The sequence below is a fragment of the Peromyscus eremicus genome, chromosome 1 (genome assembly GCF_949786415.1).
Source record: "Peromyscus eremicus chromosome 1, PerEre_H2_v1, whole genome shotgun sequence".
NCBI lineage: Eukaryota > Metazoa > Chordata > Mammalia > Rodentia > Cricetidae > Peromyscus > Peromyscus eremicus.
The window spans coordinates 80,651,869-80,669,447 of record NC_081416.1 but is presented as its reverse complement, the minus strand read 5'-3'; positions in this window follow the sequence as shown (position 1 = coordinate 80,669,447).

Here is a 17,579-nt window from a genome sequence, read left to right as displayed (position 1 = left end):
CTTTACAAGCTCCTCCTACTAGTCTAGGCATATTGGTCCCCAGGGACCCCCAAACCATCCAATCCCGGGCTTGTTCAGAACAGGCTTTGAAGAGTCCCTTCTTGGAGCACTAATCTGTTGTTTGTTGTTGTCATATTTTATGTATTTTTATGCTTATGAGGGTTTTGTCTGAATGTATGTCTGTACATCACATATGTACAGTGTGCTGTAAGGCCAGAAGAGGCCGTTAGATTCCCTGAGACTGGAGTCACAGACATTAGCTGCCCTGTGAGTACTGGGACTTTGACCCAGGAAGAGCAGCCAGGGCTCTTAACTACCGAGCCATCTCTCAACCCAATATGTTCTTTCTTTAAGACTTACTGGAAACATCATTCCATAATAAATATCCCACTGTCCCTCCCTTCCACTAAAGCTAGAGAAACACAAATGAGAAAGAAGAGCACAGCAGGGAGTATCCTGGCCTGTGCTCGGTTTACTCTTACAACTACCCTTGTGCTGAAACTCAGGTCAAGGAGCTTGGGCACGTTATAGACTGTCAAGCTTACCTTGGGGCAGGTTTATCTGGAAAACAATGGGTGGAGAACACAGTTCACACCCAGGAGAAGATGCTGGGTTTATCATCTTTATCACATCAGCAACTTAAACAAGAAAGAACCCAGATGGCATCACCACTTTTTGGAGTCAGAAGTCAGGGTTTGAACAAATTAACACTATTTAACACTGAAGAGATTTGGGGAAACGTCTGTTTCCTTGGGAATCAGCTTTTCATCTCTGGAAAGAGTGGATGCCTGTCTTCACATTTGTGTTGATATTCACATATTTGGTAATGTATTAAAGTGCCACATACTCTGCTGAGTAGCCAGGTAGTCAGCAATATATTTTAACAGACATGAAAAGAAGTGTGATGATTTTAGCTGGCATAGTAATGTGCTTTTATTTGTATGAATGAGGTTGAATACAAGCTGGGCTTTTTAGCTCTTCTACATTCAAACCAACTTCCAGTTTGAGAGTGATACAAAATGAGGGGAGAGAACTCAAGCTTCTATCGTGAAAACAGAGCAAGGTTTGGGGGGAATGTTTTCTTCCCACCCTATTAGCTAGAACCCAGGAAGGTGACCTAATAAAGACCAACCAGTTGTGCCTCTCTGGACTTAGACTCTGGAAGTGCAGAAACAAGGTTAGTTGGAGATAACTAACCCCCATAGGTATGTGTTCATCCGTGCAGCATCCGTAAATAATAATGCCAGGCATGGCTGCAGCCAGTGTCCATGTCCTGCTGGCTACATTAGTGACAAGTTCTTACTGGTGTCTGCCTCCCTGAGTTTCTGCCCAAGCCTGTTTCTCCAGCTCTGTTTTCTCTGTGAGCTAACCTGATAGGCTTCCTATAAATTCCTTTATTGCTGAAACCAGCTGGTGTCAGTTTCTTTTGTCTGTAATCAAGAAAATGACCAGCAGTACCTTTTAATTAGCAGTTCTTAAACTTACACTGGTGTGAGTTACCCACATACATTTGTATTTTTCTTTCCTTTTATAAGTGTTGGCCGACAACAGTAATTTGCATATGAACTCTTGTTATTGATACTTCAGTTTTGTGAGAAGGTGTCTCATACTGTAGCGCAGGGTAGCCTGGACTTCACGGTGGTCCTCCTGTCTCAACTACCCGAATACTGGAATTACAGGTGTCTGTCACCACCTGCTTTGAATCGTTTTATTCTTTGTCTATTCTGTATCATTTAGTTACCTTACAACCGTGTTCACAGTGTTTTCATATCACATATAATATTTGAATGTTTTAGGTATTCAAATGGGTCCATCTATAAAAATGATTATTGGTCATGCTTAGACAAACAACTTTCCCCTCCCCCGAGATCACAAAGTTTTCTTGTGAGGGGTTCCCCTTCACTTTAATGTTAGAATTTCTGGAATTTGTGTACATGCATACATGCATACCCACCCCACCCCTCTCTCTCTCTCTCTCTCTCTCTCTCTCTCTCTCTCTCTCTCTCTCTCTCTCTCTCTCTCTGTGTGTGTGTGTGTGTGTGTGTGTGTGTGTGTATGTAAAATGCGATAGGGGTCTACTATGATTTAAATTACTTTTGACTTTCCAAAACTCATGTTGAGGTTGGGTTTCGGCATGGCTTTTTTGGAAGCAGGACCTGATGGGAAGGGTTTGGATTGTAGATGTGAAGCCCACACAGGGATTGAGGACTTTCTCGGGTGAGTTCCTGCTTGCTCTTGTGAGACTGAATTAGTTACCATGACAGCAGGCTGTAATGAAGCAAGTTTGGACTCCCCAGTTTCCTTGGTCTTCTCTTCCACAACCCACTTGCCCTTCTGCTTTTTGTATCAGGTTGAAGCAACAGAAGAGCCCTGCCAGAGACCCAAAACATATCTCAGACTTTCCAGGCTCCAGCAGAGCCCTGAGGCTGTGGTTCAGTCCATGAAGACCTGGGTTCAGGCTCCAGCAGAGCCCCAAGGCTGTGACTTAGTCCATGAAGACCTGGGTTCAGGCTCCAGCAGAGCCCCGAGGCTGTGGCTCAGTCCATGAAGACCTGAGTTCCATCCCCAGAGCCCCTAAACCAGGGATGTGAAGCAGTACACACCTGTAATCCCAAAAGTGGGGAGATGGAGGCAGTAGGATCAAAAGTCAAGGTCATCCTCCACTACATAGGAAGTTCAAGGGCAGACTGAGTTAGACCCTATTTCAAAACAAACAAAATAAATCTCTTTTCTTTGTAATTTACCCAAACTCAAATGTTCTAACAACAGAAAAATTCTAGGACAAAATCTTACTTTTCCTCTATTCCACATGGCTCAAAGCACCATTTGAAAGAAAATAACATACCTCTCCCCATTGCTTTAAAACTCCACTTTCATCTCACTTAAACTCTTTACCTTTGGTGTCTTAGGGGAAAAGTGTTATATGCTATCTATATTCTATATTCCAAAGTTACAGAGATTTAGAATATATTGAAGTGTTTGCTAGGCTATCCTCCCCTAGTATTAGCAATTTGCTTAGCCTCTCAAATCAATTTAATCCTTTGGGGCCTAAGTTATGTAGATTAATTTAGGAAGAAGTCACATCATCCCAGTTTTTAACTTATTCGGGAATGAAGTCTGTCTTTTCCAAACCATTCAGGAGGACGGTGAGGATGCGGCTCATGGTGTGGCACTCGCCCAGCATGTGCAATGCTCTAAGCTCCTTTTTTCTTTTCCTTGTTTTTTTTTTTTTTTGCATTATATGTACATATGTGGTGTGCATGTATGTGTACATTTTTTTTTTTTTTGGTTTTTCACGACAGGGTTTCTCTGTGTAGCTTTGGAGCCTATCCTAGAATTCACTCTGTAGACTAGGCTGGCCTCGAATTCACAGAGATCTGCCTGGCTCTGCCTCCTGAGTGCTGGGATTAAAGGCGTACACCACCACGCTCAGTGTGTGTATACATTTTTGCATGAATGTGGACTTGCACTGTGCAAATGCACATGATCATGCAGGTGGAGGCTGATGAGTGCTCTCTTCAATCATTCACCTTGCTCACTGAGGTAGCATCTCTAAATTGAACCAAAGCTCATGATGTGGCTAGTCTAACTAGCCAGCTTGCTCCTGAGATTCCCCCATCTCCACCTTCCATGCATTGGAATTAGAAGCAGGCTGTCACGCCCACCTGGCATTTATGCGGGCTCTGAAGATCTTAATTCTGATCTTCAAATGTGCCCAGCAGGTGCTTTGCTCCTCAGCCCAACCCCGAGGGCCAGCCCCAGCCAACACTTTCCTCCCAGACACTAGCATCCTAATAGGTCCCACACAATGTGAACGTGTTCCTATCTGTTTCTACTATACACTGGACATTTGTGTACTGTTTGTCAACATTTAAACAGCCGTCTTTGGTGAATTTGGGTTCTTTTTCATCATTTTCAGTTGACTCGGGTTTTTTAGGAATGCATACCAGTGCATGAGATAATAATCTCGCCTCTTCCTAAAGCCCATCTGTACCTTCCCCTTGTCTAATTGTCCTTCCAGAGTTCTGTTTGTAACAATAAAAAAAGTAGAAAAGCATTCATTGTTTCTGCCTTTAATGGCCATGCTCCCAGGACCTCACCATTAAGCTCGGGCTGATTTGGGGCTTGAGATATATATTATTTATTGCATTAAAGTGGTATCCATTTATTCCTACTCAGAAAGGATCATTATCAGAAACGATCTTGAACTTTATCAAACACCTTCTGTGTGTTCACGAAAATGAGCTTGCACCCACTTCTCCTTCGACCTTATCTGCCCATTAGAGGGCACAAGCAGCAGGTACGATAGCATGAGATGTCCCCCACAGGCTCGTGTGTGTGTGTGTGTGTGTGTGTGTGTGTGTGTGTGTGTGTGTGTGTGTGTGTGTTTGAATACCTGGTCCCCAGCTGGTGGCATTGCTTTGGGAAGTTACAGAACCTTGTGGACAGGGAACCTAAACAAGCCCCCGCCCCAACATTGCTTCCGTCTGGTGTTTAGTCCCGGCCATGAGAACAGTAGCTAACACAGGAACAATTTAAGTTGCTTCCACTAATGTGGCCTTGGGACTTCACTGGAAGAATGTATAGAACTGTCAGAAAGGTTTGAGAATCAGATTTGCAAATCTGAAGAAGAAAACCCAGGCAGGACGGAGCTCCAGAAAATGCTGCTTAAGATGCCATTGCTGGACGATGAAGGAAGTTGATGCCACCCAGACCAGTACTGCCGTTAGAGTAGTCACACTGCTGGACTCTGCTGCCACCATGAATGTCCTTAGCAATCTGTCATTGTCTTTGGACTCTTGCTCCCACAGCACCATCACGATAGCCCAAGGGAGAAGCATCGTTTGGACAGGAGCGCTTTGGTCTGGTCCTTAGCAGCTGGACTTAGAGAAGGGACTATTACATCCCTCCCGTCATCACAATAGAGAAAAGTTGCCTCCCACCTCCAGTGAGGCTCCCTCAAGGGAAGAGTACTCAAGTGTTGAGAAACCAAACTTGACCCACATTACTACTTCTCAAGTAGGGTGCCTTACTGATAACATTAAATATACTACTTTATCTTTTTATCATAATTTTATGTTCATATAAGAAAGCCAGCTTAGGCTGGAGATAGCTCCCAAGATCAGTTGGTAAAGTATGCGTGCGTATGTATGTATGTATGTATGTATGTATGTATGTATCATATGGAGGAATGTCTGTCTACTATCTTTGGCAAGTTTCACTCGGGTTTGCTAGTTCTTTTTAACCAACTGCAAAGCATTCCTATTTTCTTTGGCTCTGAATCATTTAAATGACATGTCTTCAAAGGCTCTGAGAATTTGCACAATTTATTTGATCGACCTGGCAGTTCTTTGAAATGTTTTCTAAATTTTTAGGCACCAATACTGCCATACCTAAATTTTTTTCTCCTTTGAGGTTAGTTTTAGTCCTTTCATTTTTTTCTTGAAAAACATTCTAGATTCTCCAATTCATTAGTGAAATCTCACAAAGAATTATTATTATTATTGTTCTGTCATCTCTGCTGGCTCAAGGCCACAGCACTGAGTTAAACACATTCCTCCACTGGAGCTCTCGCTGGTGTCCTCAATTCATGTGCTTCTCTTTCCAAGTCCTGTCCTGAGCCTCACATTGCAGCGGGCGTGGCTGCTGTTCCCATCATCCTCTGGGAGCCTTCTGACTTTTCTTCATAGCTGGCCTCCAGCTCCTGCATGCTTTGCTTCCTTCTGGTAGTCAAACATGTCCCTCTCTTCTGAGTGCTGCCCGTAGGCTCCTGGCAAGCCAGGAGGGTGTGCATGGGGAATCAAGGGATGCTTGTCTCCCGGGGATTCCCAGCCAATGGATACTGGGTGCAGGAAATGGAAGCCATCTTCGTTGTCTCCAGTTGAGACAAGTTCAGAGGGATGGCTCGTGTTCCAGAGCTGTCTGCATGGTTAGGGTGCAGGGACTCTTTCCAGGGCCTTGCTCTAATCCCATTGTCTTAGTTAGGGTTTCTATTGCTGTGAAGAGACACCATGACCATGGCAGCTCTTATAAAGGAAAACATTTCATAGAGGTGGCAGCTTACAGTTCAGAAGTTTAGTCCATTATCATCATGGTGGGAAGTGTGTCAGCATGCAGGCAGACATGGTGCTAGAGAGGTAGCTGAGAGTCCTACATCTGGACAGTCAGGCAGCAGGAAGAGAGAGTGACAAGGGGCCTGGTTTGGGCTCCTGAAACCCCAAAGCCAACCCCCAGTGATAGAGTTCATCCAACAAGGCCACACCTATTCCATCAAAGACATACCTCCCAGTAATGTCACTCCCTCCTATGAGCCTATGGAGCCATTTTCATTCAAACTACCACACCCATCTTCCCTGGACATCTTTCTTGACCTTCTCCTGCTCCCTCTCACCTTATTAGAGCTTGGGTCTGGAATGGCCTCCACAGAAGGACCATGTTTTAATGGTTGGCCCTCAGCTTGGCACTCTTGGTAGAAGGTCGAGTCTTTAAGAGGTAAGGCTGGGTGGGAGCATTTACATAACTGGATGCATGCCATTGAAGGAATCTGTGGGACGCCAGGGTTTCCACATCCCATCCCCTCATCTATTCACCACAAGGTGAGCAGTTTAGTTTTGCCACACCATGCACTCCTGTCATGATGTGTTTTGCTGTAAGAGCCAACAGCCATGGACCAAACTCTCCAAAAGTGTGAGCCCAAATAAACTTTTCATCTTTTTATGTTAATTAGCTCAGATAATTTGCTACAGTACTGGAAAGCTAATGTGGCCTTTTAGCAGTCTCTTCTGAGAGCTCTTCCTTAGCTAATCACTTGAGAATTCTCAACTCAATGTCTGATTATAGAAAGCAAGTCTATGACAAAGATGATTTAATTTAGTCTTTGTCCTTTAAAATGGGCATACTGGCTAATAAATTACACCAGGATATTGTGGCATCTGGGTATAGTCACAGACATGAAAAATGAAATCCTGAAGCATACAGACCATGAGAGCGATAATTCAGTTGGGAGGTGCTGTGGGTCTGAATGTGTTTGTACCTTAAAAATTCATGATCTGCAATTTTATTATATCTTTATTAGTGTTGTCACGATGCCACAACACACATGTGGAAGTCAGAGAACAACTTGCAGAAGTAGATCCACCATGTGGGTCTGGGGAATTGAACCCGGGTCATCAGATTTCTCAGCAAGCACCTTTACTTACTGAGACATCGTGCCAGCCCATATTTGAAACCATAATTTCCAAGTGATGATACTAGGAGGTGGGGCCTTTGGGAGATGATTGGGTCACTGGAGAAATTTCCAAAAGAGATCCTTCACTCCTTCCATCATGGGAAGATAACCTCTATGAACCAAAGAAATGGCCCTTAGCAGGTACAGAGTCTACTGAGTACTTTGACCTTGGAGTTCTCAGGATCCAGAGCTCTCAGGAGTAAAGGTGTGTTGTTTGTGCATTGACTATAGCAGCTGAACCAGACTAAGATGAGGAAGATATCCCACACTCACTCAAAAAGTAGTATTCAATGTAGGAAACAGGAGAAACGGTCAATCTGAGTTCTGAAGGCTTTATAGGAGTCTGCCAGCCAGGAAAGACAGTGTACAGATGGAATGTGAGAAGCAGAAGTCAGGTGGGCAAAAGCTTGTAGTTGCAAATAACATGTGGCTGCTGTGCTTTAGGAGTCAAAGTGTGGTGACACAGTCTTGTGGGGCATACATGGGCTGCAAAGAGGGTGCTGAAAGAAATTTAGATAAATAGAGCTTAAGCTTTAAGCTGTTTGTGCAGAGAGTGAATACAAATGGTACCAGAGGAAGTTAGTTTGCGCTGATTGTGCAGAGAATAGATACAAAGGATGGCTAAAAGAAAGTTAGCTTGGGTTGTTTGTATGGAGATTAAAGACAAATAGTGAGGAAGGAAGTTAGCTCAAGTTATTTATGCTAAAAACAGGAGATGATGTCAGGGCATAAACAACTTGTAAATAGGGTGATCTTTAAAATGATTGGTTGGTTCCTTCATCCCCTCCTAGGGTTCTGAGGTTTTCTGGTATAAAAGAGGCTTACTGCCTATCAATAAACGAGTTCTTGCTTGACTTGACTCCCCATTGTGTCTGATTGTCTCTGGGTAGGAGGGAGGCTGGGGAACGGGCTGAGTGGCACGCGTACTTGCCTTTCCTAGGTTCCAGGCCACCTCTTCACAGGTGACCTAAGTTCCCAGTGGGGCAGGTCCCTACACAGTCTGCAACCTACCACTGCACTACTAGACCTGTCAAGCCACCAGAATTGTGGACTAAATAACCTCTTTTCTATATGCATAGTCATGGCCCAGCATCATGTATTTTGTTATAACAACACAAAATAAACTATAGTGAGCGTTATACTAATGTGAATTTCTTCACTTGTTTAAAAAGTATACCATGGTGCAGTGGAATTCCAGTCACATTCTTGATGCTGTGAGGAAACACTCTGACCAAAAGCAACTCAGGAGAGTGTGGTGGCTATTCTTGGTTGTCAGCTTGACTACGTTTGGAATTAACTAAAACCCAAAAGGCTGGGCAACTTTGTGAGGGTGTTTTTCTTAATTAAATCATTTGAAGTGAGAAGAACCATTTCTAATTCAGCCCTTTTGAGGTGTGAAGATCTACCTTTAATATGGACCATAACCTCTGCAGGCAGCCTATATAAAGGACATGAAAGGAGGAAGCTCTCTCTCTTTGCCTGCTTGCTCTTGTCCCCAGTAGCAAGTCCATTCATCCAATGGCATTAGAGCCTACTTCTTCAGGTTCCCAGCATGTACTGAAGACAAGCTGAGACATTCAGTCTCATAGGCTGAACAACTACTGGATTCTTGGACCTCCCACTGGTAGACAGTCATTGTTGGATTAGCTGGACCATAGCCTGCAAGTCACTCTAATAAATCCTCTTTCTATATGTGTATAGATTCATTCTATAAGTTCTGTTCCTCTAGAGGACCCTGACTAATACATAGAGAAAAGAGTTTACTTCAGTTCATCATTGAGAGAAGTCTGGACCAGAACTCAAGCAGGAACTTGAAACAGAAACCCTTCTTCCTGGCTGGTTCATGGGTTTATGCTTAGCTGGCTTTCTTATAAAGCCCAGGATCACCTTCCTAGGAAATGGTGCCACCCACAGTGGGCTAGGCCCTCCTACATTAATTATCAATCAAAACAATCCCCCACAGACATGCCCAAAGGCCACTCTGATCTAGAGGAGTCCCCATTTGAGGCTATCCTCTCAAGTTATTTCTATGCTGTGTCAGGTTGACAGTTAAAGCCCATTAGGACATATAGTTATGTGAGATCAATATTAGAGGAAGCTGAAAAAAGAAGACAAGAACTTGCTGTATTCTTTTTTACAATTCTTCTTCAAATCTGAAACGATTGCAACATAAAAAGTCCATTATGGTGCATTTAAATTGGCCTTGTGCTGCCTGCCTAGGAGGCTGAGATAGGAAGATGACAAATTCAAGGCCAGTCTCCGTTCCAGACGGAGTTGAGGCCAGCCTGGGCACGCTATTGATACTCTGACTCAAAATTAAAAGTGAAAAGAGGGCAAAGATTTAACTTAGTGGCAGAATAATTGCCTAGAAAAAAGATACATTTAGCTGCCAGGCATAGTAACAGGCACTGTAATCCCAGTACTTGAGAGTTAGAGGCAGGAGGATCGGGATTCCCAGGCAGCCTTAGCTATATAGCAGATTTGAGTACAGTTCTGGCTATATGAGGTCCTGTTTTAAACAACAAAAAACAGTAAGTAAAACAGCATAAAGGTAACATTTAATTTTAAAAAGAAGGGTGGACACCAAACTCTGTGAGGATAGCTCACGGAGCACTCATTCCTTGAGGACAGCATCCCATCTTGGCACTTGCAAAGGTAACTGACATGTTTTGTGGGTATGAGGACACCTAGGTCTCTAAGACCACACAGGCCAGGAAGGAGGGGGAATGTAGTAAGAAGCCATAGAGGATGAATTCCTCCTGGTACTCCTGAAATCATCTCAGGAGTCAGGAATAACAGGATGCACACCTGGTCCTTCTAGAGATCCAACAGAATTCCATCTGCCTGAGAAACACTGAAACTCCACACAAAGAGAAAACATAAAACCTCTGCTTTGTGAGAACATTGTGAGAGTCATTTAAGTGTACACACTCAACAAACACTGGGGTGCTAACCTAGGTACCTGCTCAAGATCCCAGTATGCAGCTGTGAAAATACAAAGTATTTTCCATCTTGATGATAAACAGCAGAAATAAGCAAATAAATAAATATGTAGTGTTATTTTAGGTGCTGGTAAGTGCTTTGAGGAAAAATAAAATCAAGGGCTGGAGAGATGGTTCATCAGTTAAGGTTGCTTGCTATACAAGCATAAGGACTGGAGTATAGATCCCAGCACCCACATAACATATCTGTAACACCAGCTCCTAGGGGGAAGTGGATACAAGGATCACGAGGGCTTGCTGGCTTCCAGCCTAGCTGAGAAAACATCAGCTCCATGTTCAGGGAGAGACTGCCTCAGAAGAATAGGTAGGAAAGTGATTGAGGAGGATACCTGATGTCCTTTTCTGGTTTCTGTGCCTGCACACAGGCATATGCATCTGCACACACACACACACACACACACACACACACACACACACACACAAATAAATGAATAAGTCTTAACCAAAGCCAGTAAATTTTTTTTTTACTTTTTTTTTTTAAAGATTTATTTATTTATTATGTATACAGCATGTATGACTGCAGGCCAGAAGAGGGCACCAGATCTCATTACAGATGGTTGTGAGCCACCATGTGGTTGCTGGGAATTGAACTCAGGACCTCTGGAAGAGCAGTCAGTGCTCTTAACCTCTGAGCCATCTCTCCAGCCCCGCCAGTAAATTTTTTAAAGCTACCAAAAATAAATAGTAACACCAAGTATAGAGTATTGAAAAGATCTCTGTGGGGGGCACACTCAGACCAGAAACTGCTGTGGGAATCCGAACCACCACTACAGACAGAGGCAAGAGGAGGCCTGAGCTGGGAATGAGTCTGGCATCTTCCCGAAGAGCCAGCTAATCAGAGTGGACGCTGTGAGTTGGTCAGAGCAGAAGATAGCCCAAGTCAAGGAGCAGATGACTGAGGTGTCGGGTACAGCAGGATGGTGAGACGTGCAGAAAACTGAAATGCCAGCAGAAACACATAGGGACTGTCAGTCACCCCTCAGAGATGATGCGAAGAGCCAGGGCAAGTTGTCTGATTCAGAGGGGAGATTGGAGGATAGAGAAAGTTCTAGGAACACAATGTAAACATATACCCTTCCCGCTCCTCGACACCGAGATTTTACCATAATGAGAGGCAATTGAAAAGAATATATAAAGCCATAAAGGAAGGATGAAAGGAGAAGAGCCCAATGATTGAGAGATTCCACAAGAGTCCATCGGAAGCAGAAAGCAGGCGATTGAGAGATTCCATAAGAGTCCATCAGAAGCAGAAGGCAGGCGATTGAGAGATTCCACAAGAGTCCATCAGAAGCAGAAAGCAGGCAGGGTAGATGGTTTAGTCAGTGAAGTGCTCGCCTCAAAAGCATGAGGACCTGAGTTCCACATCCAGAACCCAAACGAAAATGCTGGATGGTGGCCATGCTCCTGTAGTCCTAGTGCTAGGTAGAGACAGGTGGATTCCTGGAGCCAGCCAGCTTTGTCTAATTTTCGAGATCCAAACCAGTGACAGACTCTATCTCAAGGGAGATGGATGGCAGTTATGACACCCAAGGCTATCCTCTATTCTCCACATGTTCATGTACACAGGTACATGCACACCGATATATACACGCATGAATGTACACACACACACACACACACACACACACACACAAACACACACATGTCTATAATAAAAAGAGAGGTCAAAGCCTCACATACAAAGTGAAAAATCAGAATTTTATCAGACATTCAAAAACAAAACAATAGGCTAAACACAATGAAGTAATGCCCTCAAAATGATAATACTATTTACAGGAGAGAGGCAGGGGGAGGGAGAGGGAGAGAGAACACAGACAGCATTCTAGAGTTCAAGTAGGAAAAGCTTAAGTGATGGCAGCCAGGTCTTGCTCAGCCAGAGAAACGCGAGGGAAAGAACAGATGTGCAAACAGCTGCCAAGGGTCTTGGAAGGTGGTACCCAAGTGGGAGAGCCTTGGGAGCTGTCCTGGAGTCTCTGTGCTTTAACAGACTGCCAGGGTCTAGGGTAGGGCTAGTAAGACAAGCTCCTTAGACTCATTATATTTTTTCAGTGCTGAGGGTCAAACCCAGGAGTGTTAGGCAAGTGCTTCTGACACAAATAAGAGTGCATCAAAGAATATTTTAATAGAGGCAAAATTACTTGCACACATACATACATGAAACACCCCCACCCCCATATATATATACACTACACACACATACAAAAATATCTATAATAAAAAAGAGACCAACCAGCAGGCGGTGGTGGTGTACGCCTTTAATTGCAGCACTTAGGAGGCAAGGGCAGGTGGATCTCTGTGAGTTTGAGGCCGGCCTGGTCTACAGGGTGAGTTTCAGGACAGCCAGGACTAGGACTACACAGAGAAACCCTGCCTTGAAAAACAAAACAAAACAAAAAAAAGAGGCCAATGACTCACATACACACAGTTAAAAATAACAAAAATAAATTATCATACTCACAGACCTTTCAAAACTAGTACATAGAATTTCTTGAGCATTCACTAAGCTTCTATAAACAGTAACATCTTATACAGTTAAAGCAAAATAGCTAATCCAGGAAATTTACACTAGTCAATATTGTTGACCAGACTCAGGACTTATTTTATTTCCAACAGTTTTTTTGAGTAATTATTTTATTTAAAATTGTGTGTGTGTGTGTGTGTGTATGTATGTGTGGATATGCACACATTAGTGTGGGTACCCTTGTAGGACAAAGTTGTCAGGTCCCCTGGAGCTAGAGTTACAAGCAGTTGTGTGCTACCTGGTATGGGTGCTGGGAACCAAGCTTGGTTCCTCTGCATGAACAATAGATGCCCTTAACCACTGAGTCCCGGTTTTCACCAGTTTTAATATGCACATTGTGTGTGTGTGTGTGTGTGTGTGTGTGTGTGTGTGCATGTGTGTGCTTTGTAAATATGTATAGATTCCTGTATCATTCCACAACCAAGACACAAAACTGGCTTGTCACCACAAAGAAATCCTCTCCTGTCTCACCCATTCCCTTCTTGACTCTATTCCTGGACCTTACAACAACCAATCTGTTCTTCTTCTCTGTGGTTCTTGTCAGAGGTCTGACCAGAAGTAGGATCTCCAGCAAGCACTTGAGTGCCAAGAGGCAGAGATGGGCAATCCCCACATCAGACTGTCTAGCTAAACTAGCCGAATGGGAGCTCTCTGGATTCAAGTGAGACATCCTGCCTCAATATATCAGATGGAGCGCAATTGAGGAAGACTCCGGATGTTAATCTCTGTCTGCCGTATATGCGCATGGGCATGTGCATTCATGTGTGCCCACATACATGAGAACACTCGCAGGCACACTACACACACATATATACACACCAAAAGTGAATGTCACAGAAATGGAGACATGTCATTAGATAACCTTTAGAGTTGTACCTCACCCCACTGAGCACCTTGCTCTTGAAGTCTGTCTGAGAGATACCTGAAACAGTCTCAGGTTAGTGCTATTAAAGGTGCTGTGAGCGTCAATGTTCAGAAATTTGATTAAATGTACATGTACATTTTTCTGCCCGGGGATATGAGTGCTGGATTTTGTGTTAAGTATATGCATAGTCTCATAAGAGAATGACAAACTCTTTTCCAAGGTGTTTGTATTATGTTATATTGCAATCAGCAATGTGTAGTGAGCCCAGTCTCTCTCCATCTTTGCCTGGAAATAGTCTTTTAAAATAATGTCCATCAATGCGATAAATTTCCACTCTCCGTGGCCTTAGTTCATCTCCCAGGAGTATTTGCTTTAACCACAACTAAACAAGGCTCTTTATGTTCAGAGATAAATGTAGTCTTTTGTTCTTGTTTTGTATTGTTTTGTTTTGTTTTGTTTTGTTTTGAGACAGGGTTTCTCTGTGTAACAGCCCTGGCTGTCCAGGAACTTGATTTGTAGACCAGCCTGGCTAGGAACTCAGAGATCCACCTGCCTCTGTCTTTGGAGTGCTGGGATTAAAGGTGTGCACCCCCACGCCTAGCTTAACTATAGTCTTAACTAATTGTATCCTGTGCAACATGGGGGTGGGCATCAATAGCATTATGATCTAGAATCTTAAAGACAAAAAAGAACCCCTATTAAGTATCTTGAGTTCAGTTAGAGGGGAAAAGAATCTAACCAGAATGATCTGAAAAAATCCTGGGATGTTTCACTTTAAATGGAAAAATATTTCATTTGTAACACATTCTCATGGGAAATTAGCGGCTGAGCAGGAGAAGGAAAGTGTCTGTAGATCAAGAAGAACTGGTGTGTTTTTCCCCTGAGAAAGGCCATTCCTCCCACCCTCAGCTTCCCTTAACTGTCTGTCATTCTTTCTCTAGGGCTGAGGCCTTGTGAGCTCCCCCGCATCCACCTTAGCATGTCCATGGACGATGTGGTTGTTTAGCTCATGTGTAGGCAGCCATGCTGGTGGGACTTCAAGGCAGCTTCTCTGACATTTCTAGGAGACACAATCCCCACCCTATCCCAAAAAAGTGTTCAGCTTTTTTGATGTTTGTTTGCTTTGCTTTGTTTTTGTTGGTTTTTTTTTTTTTGGGGGGGGGGGTTGTTTGGTTGCTTGGTTTGGTTTGGGTTTTGGTTGTTTTTGGTTTTTTTGTTTGTTTGTTTTCAAGACAGGGTTTCTCTGTGTAGCCTTGACTGTCCTGGAACTCACTCTATAAACCAGGTTGAACTTTGAGATCCACCTGCCTCTGCCTCTCGAGTGCTGGAATTAAAGGTGTGTGCCACCGCATTCAGTTCGATTCTTTTTTTTTTTTTTTTAAAGAAAGGAGTATTGGAAATGCTACATGACTGTTGAAAATAGCAAGGCATCTCTAACCACAGTACTGAGAGCTGGGAAGAGAGAGATGGATCCCTGAGGCTCAATAATCTGCTTTAATAAGAGGCAGCAGTGACTGAGAAAGACATCTGAAATTGACCTCTAGCCTACACATGCATATGCATACATATTCATGTGCACCCACATGCCTATGTGCTCACACACACATATATTACACACACACACACACACACACACACACACACACACACACACGAATAAAGTGCATCTTACAGATCTCCATGGAAAGACCATGTAATTTGTAAGTGAACAAAAAATTCACACACACACACACACACACACACACACACACACACGAATAAAGTACATCTTACAGATCTCCATGGAAAGACCATGTAATTTGTAAGTGAACAAAAAAATAAAATTTCAGAAAAACATGAATCTGCTTAGGTAATAAAAATGTTATTTATAGAACAACTTTTAAGTCTGAAATAATAGACGAAATTGTTAGTAATAGAGTAATTTGTATCCGGGCCACATGCTTATTAAGCAATACTTTGATTTTGTGTGAATTGTTTAGCATTTTATAATGATTACTATTATAAAAAAGTCAAGTACTGGTGGTGGAGAAATAGATGGCTTAAGTTCAGTAGCACTTGCTGTGCTTGCAGAGGACCTGGATTTGATCCCATCACCACATGATGGCACAACCACCTGTAACTCCAGTTCCTGAGGCTCTGACGCCCTCTTCTGGCCTCCATGGGTACTGCATGCATGACATGCCCAGACACACATGCAAGCAAAACACCCACATACATAAATATAAATAAATGAATGTCTGTAGAAAAGTAGATTTTGGGGAGTACATTTTAAAAATTCAAGTGCATTTCAATTTTTTTTAACTAGATGGAAGCCAGCAATATGGTTTAGCAGTTAAAAAGGTCTGCTGCACAAGCCTGAGATCCTTGGTCCCCAGAACCCGTGTAAAGGTAGTAGGAAAGAACTGGCCCCGCAAAGTTGTCCTCTGACATGTGCACACACCCTGTGGTTTGTGCTCACCAACACACACAAACTACAATAAAAAATTGAATCATAGAAAAGAGATGATTGAGAAAACATTAAATAGAATGTAGAACTCCCTTTTGACAATCTGGATTAATTGTTCCCTAAAAGATTACTTCAGAACACTTATAAAGCTCAACTGCTTGTGAAGTAAACTGTTGGTCAAACCATAGAGTTTCATCAGCTCCATCAGGAGACAAATAACAAACCAGGGACTGTATACATAGTCATTTACAGTACACATGCACATACTATGTATATTGACAAGACACATATATTGCCAACTAGTCAACTTCCCCCACCCCCAGTGCCAACCAACCAAATCACCTGCAATTGAATGAGTGTTTGACCCTTCCGAGTTAAGAAAGCCTGAGCCCAGCAGCCTCTGTTAGTGCTTTTCATAGCAATCACCCACTTTCCTTTCAACTGAAACGAACCCCTCAGTCACAGTTTCCTGTATGCCTACATCTTCCTGCGTCCTACATCCTCCCACATTTCTCCCAACTACAACCTTCTCCTTGACTGTCGTTTGCTCCATCTTCCTGTCCCCCTTTCCTGTTTCCACATTCTGCTGACCCCCCTTGCTCTCTGATTCATCCTTCTTCCATGGGTCTACCTCCTCTTAGAGCACCCAACATCTTTTTCTCCAGACTGTAACTACAGCCTCATGGAGTGCACTGTGTCCTCAAATTTACTGTACAGTTGGACCAAGTCTTTAACCCTCAGGTCTTTGGAGGGCACTTACCCAAACCATGGTAGTAGTTCTCTGACTACAAGTGAATAAAAGTGGAAATTCAAAGAAAGAAACCAGGGAAAGCCATAAATGTATAGAATAAATAAGCTTCTCCAAACAATCTAGATCAAAAAGAGAAACCACATTGGAAATCAGAAAATACTTTGAGATGAGTGAAAATAAATACATAGCACATTAAATGTAATGAGATGTAGCTCAGTTATTAGAAGAAAAGTTCATTAAAGAAAAGAAGATTGCAAATGAATATGTAATTGTTTACCCCAAGACACAAGGGAAGGAAGACTGGACCAGACATGTAGGGCTGTGTGGGCCGTTGTGAGAAACCCTGGCTATCTTCTCTCTCCTCACACCTGGAGGGGAAAAATCTAAGAGATGAGGAACAAGTCCAGTTGGCTTAAAGGAAACTAAACAAGAGCCCGCAAGATGGCTCAGAAAGTGATGACGCTTCCATCAAGCCTGAAGAACTGAGTTTGATCCCTGGGACACACATGGTGGAAAAGAGAATCTACCCCTGCAAGTCATTCTCTGACTGTGGTGGTTTGAATGTAATTGGCTCCCATAAGCTCATAGAGAGTGACACTATTAGGAGGCGTGGCTTATTGGAATAGGTATGGCCTTTTTGTAGGAACTGTGTCACTGTGGAGGTGGGCTTTGAGGTCTCATATAGGCTCAAGCCATGCCTCGTGTCTCAGACCACTTTCTCTCGATTGTGTGTCAAGATGTAGGATTCTCAGCACTGTGTCTACCT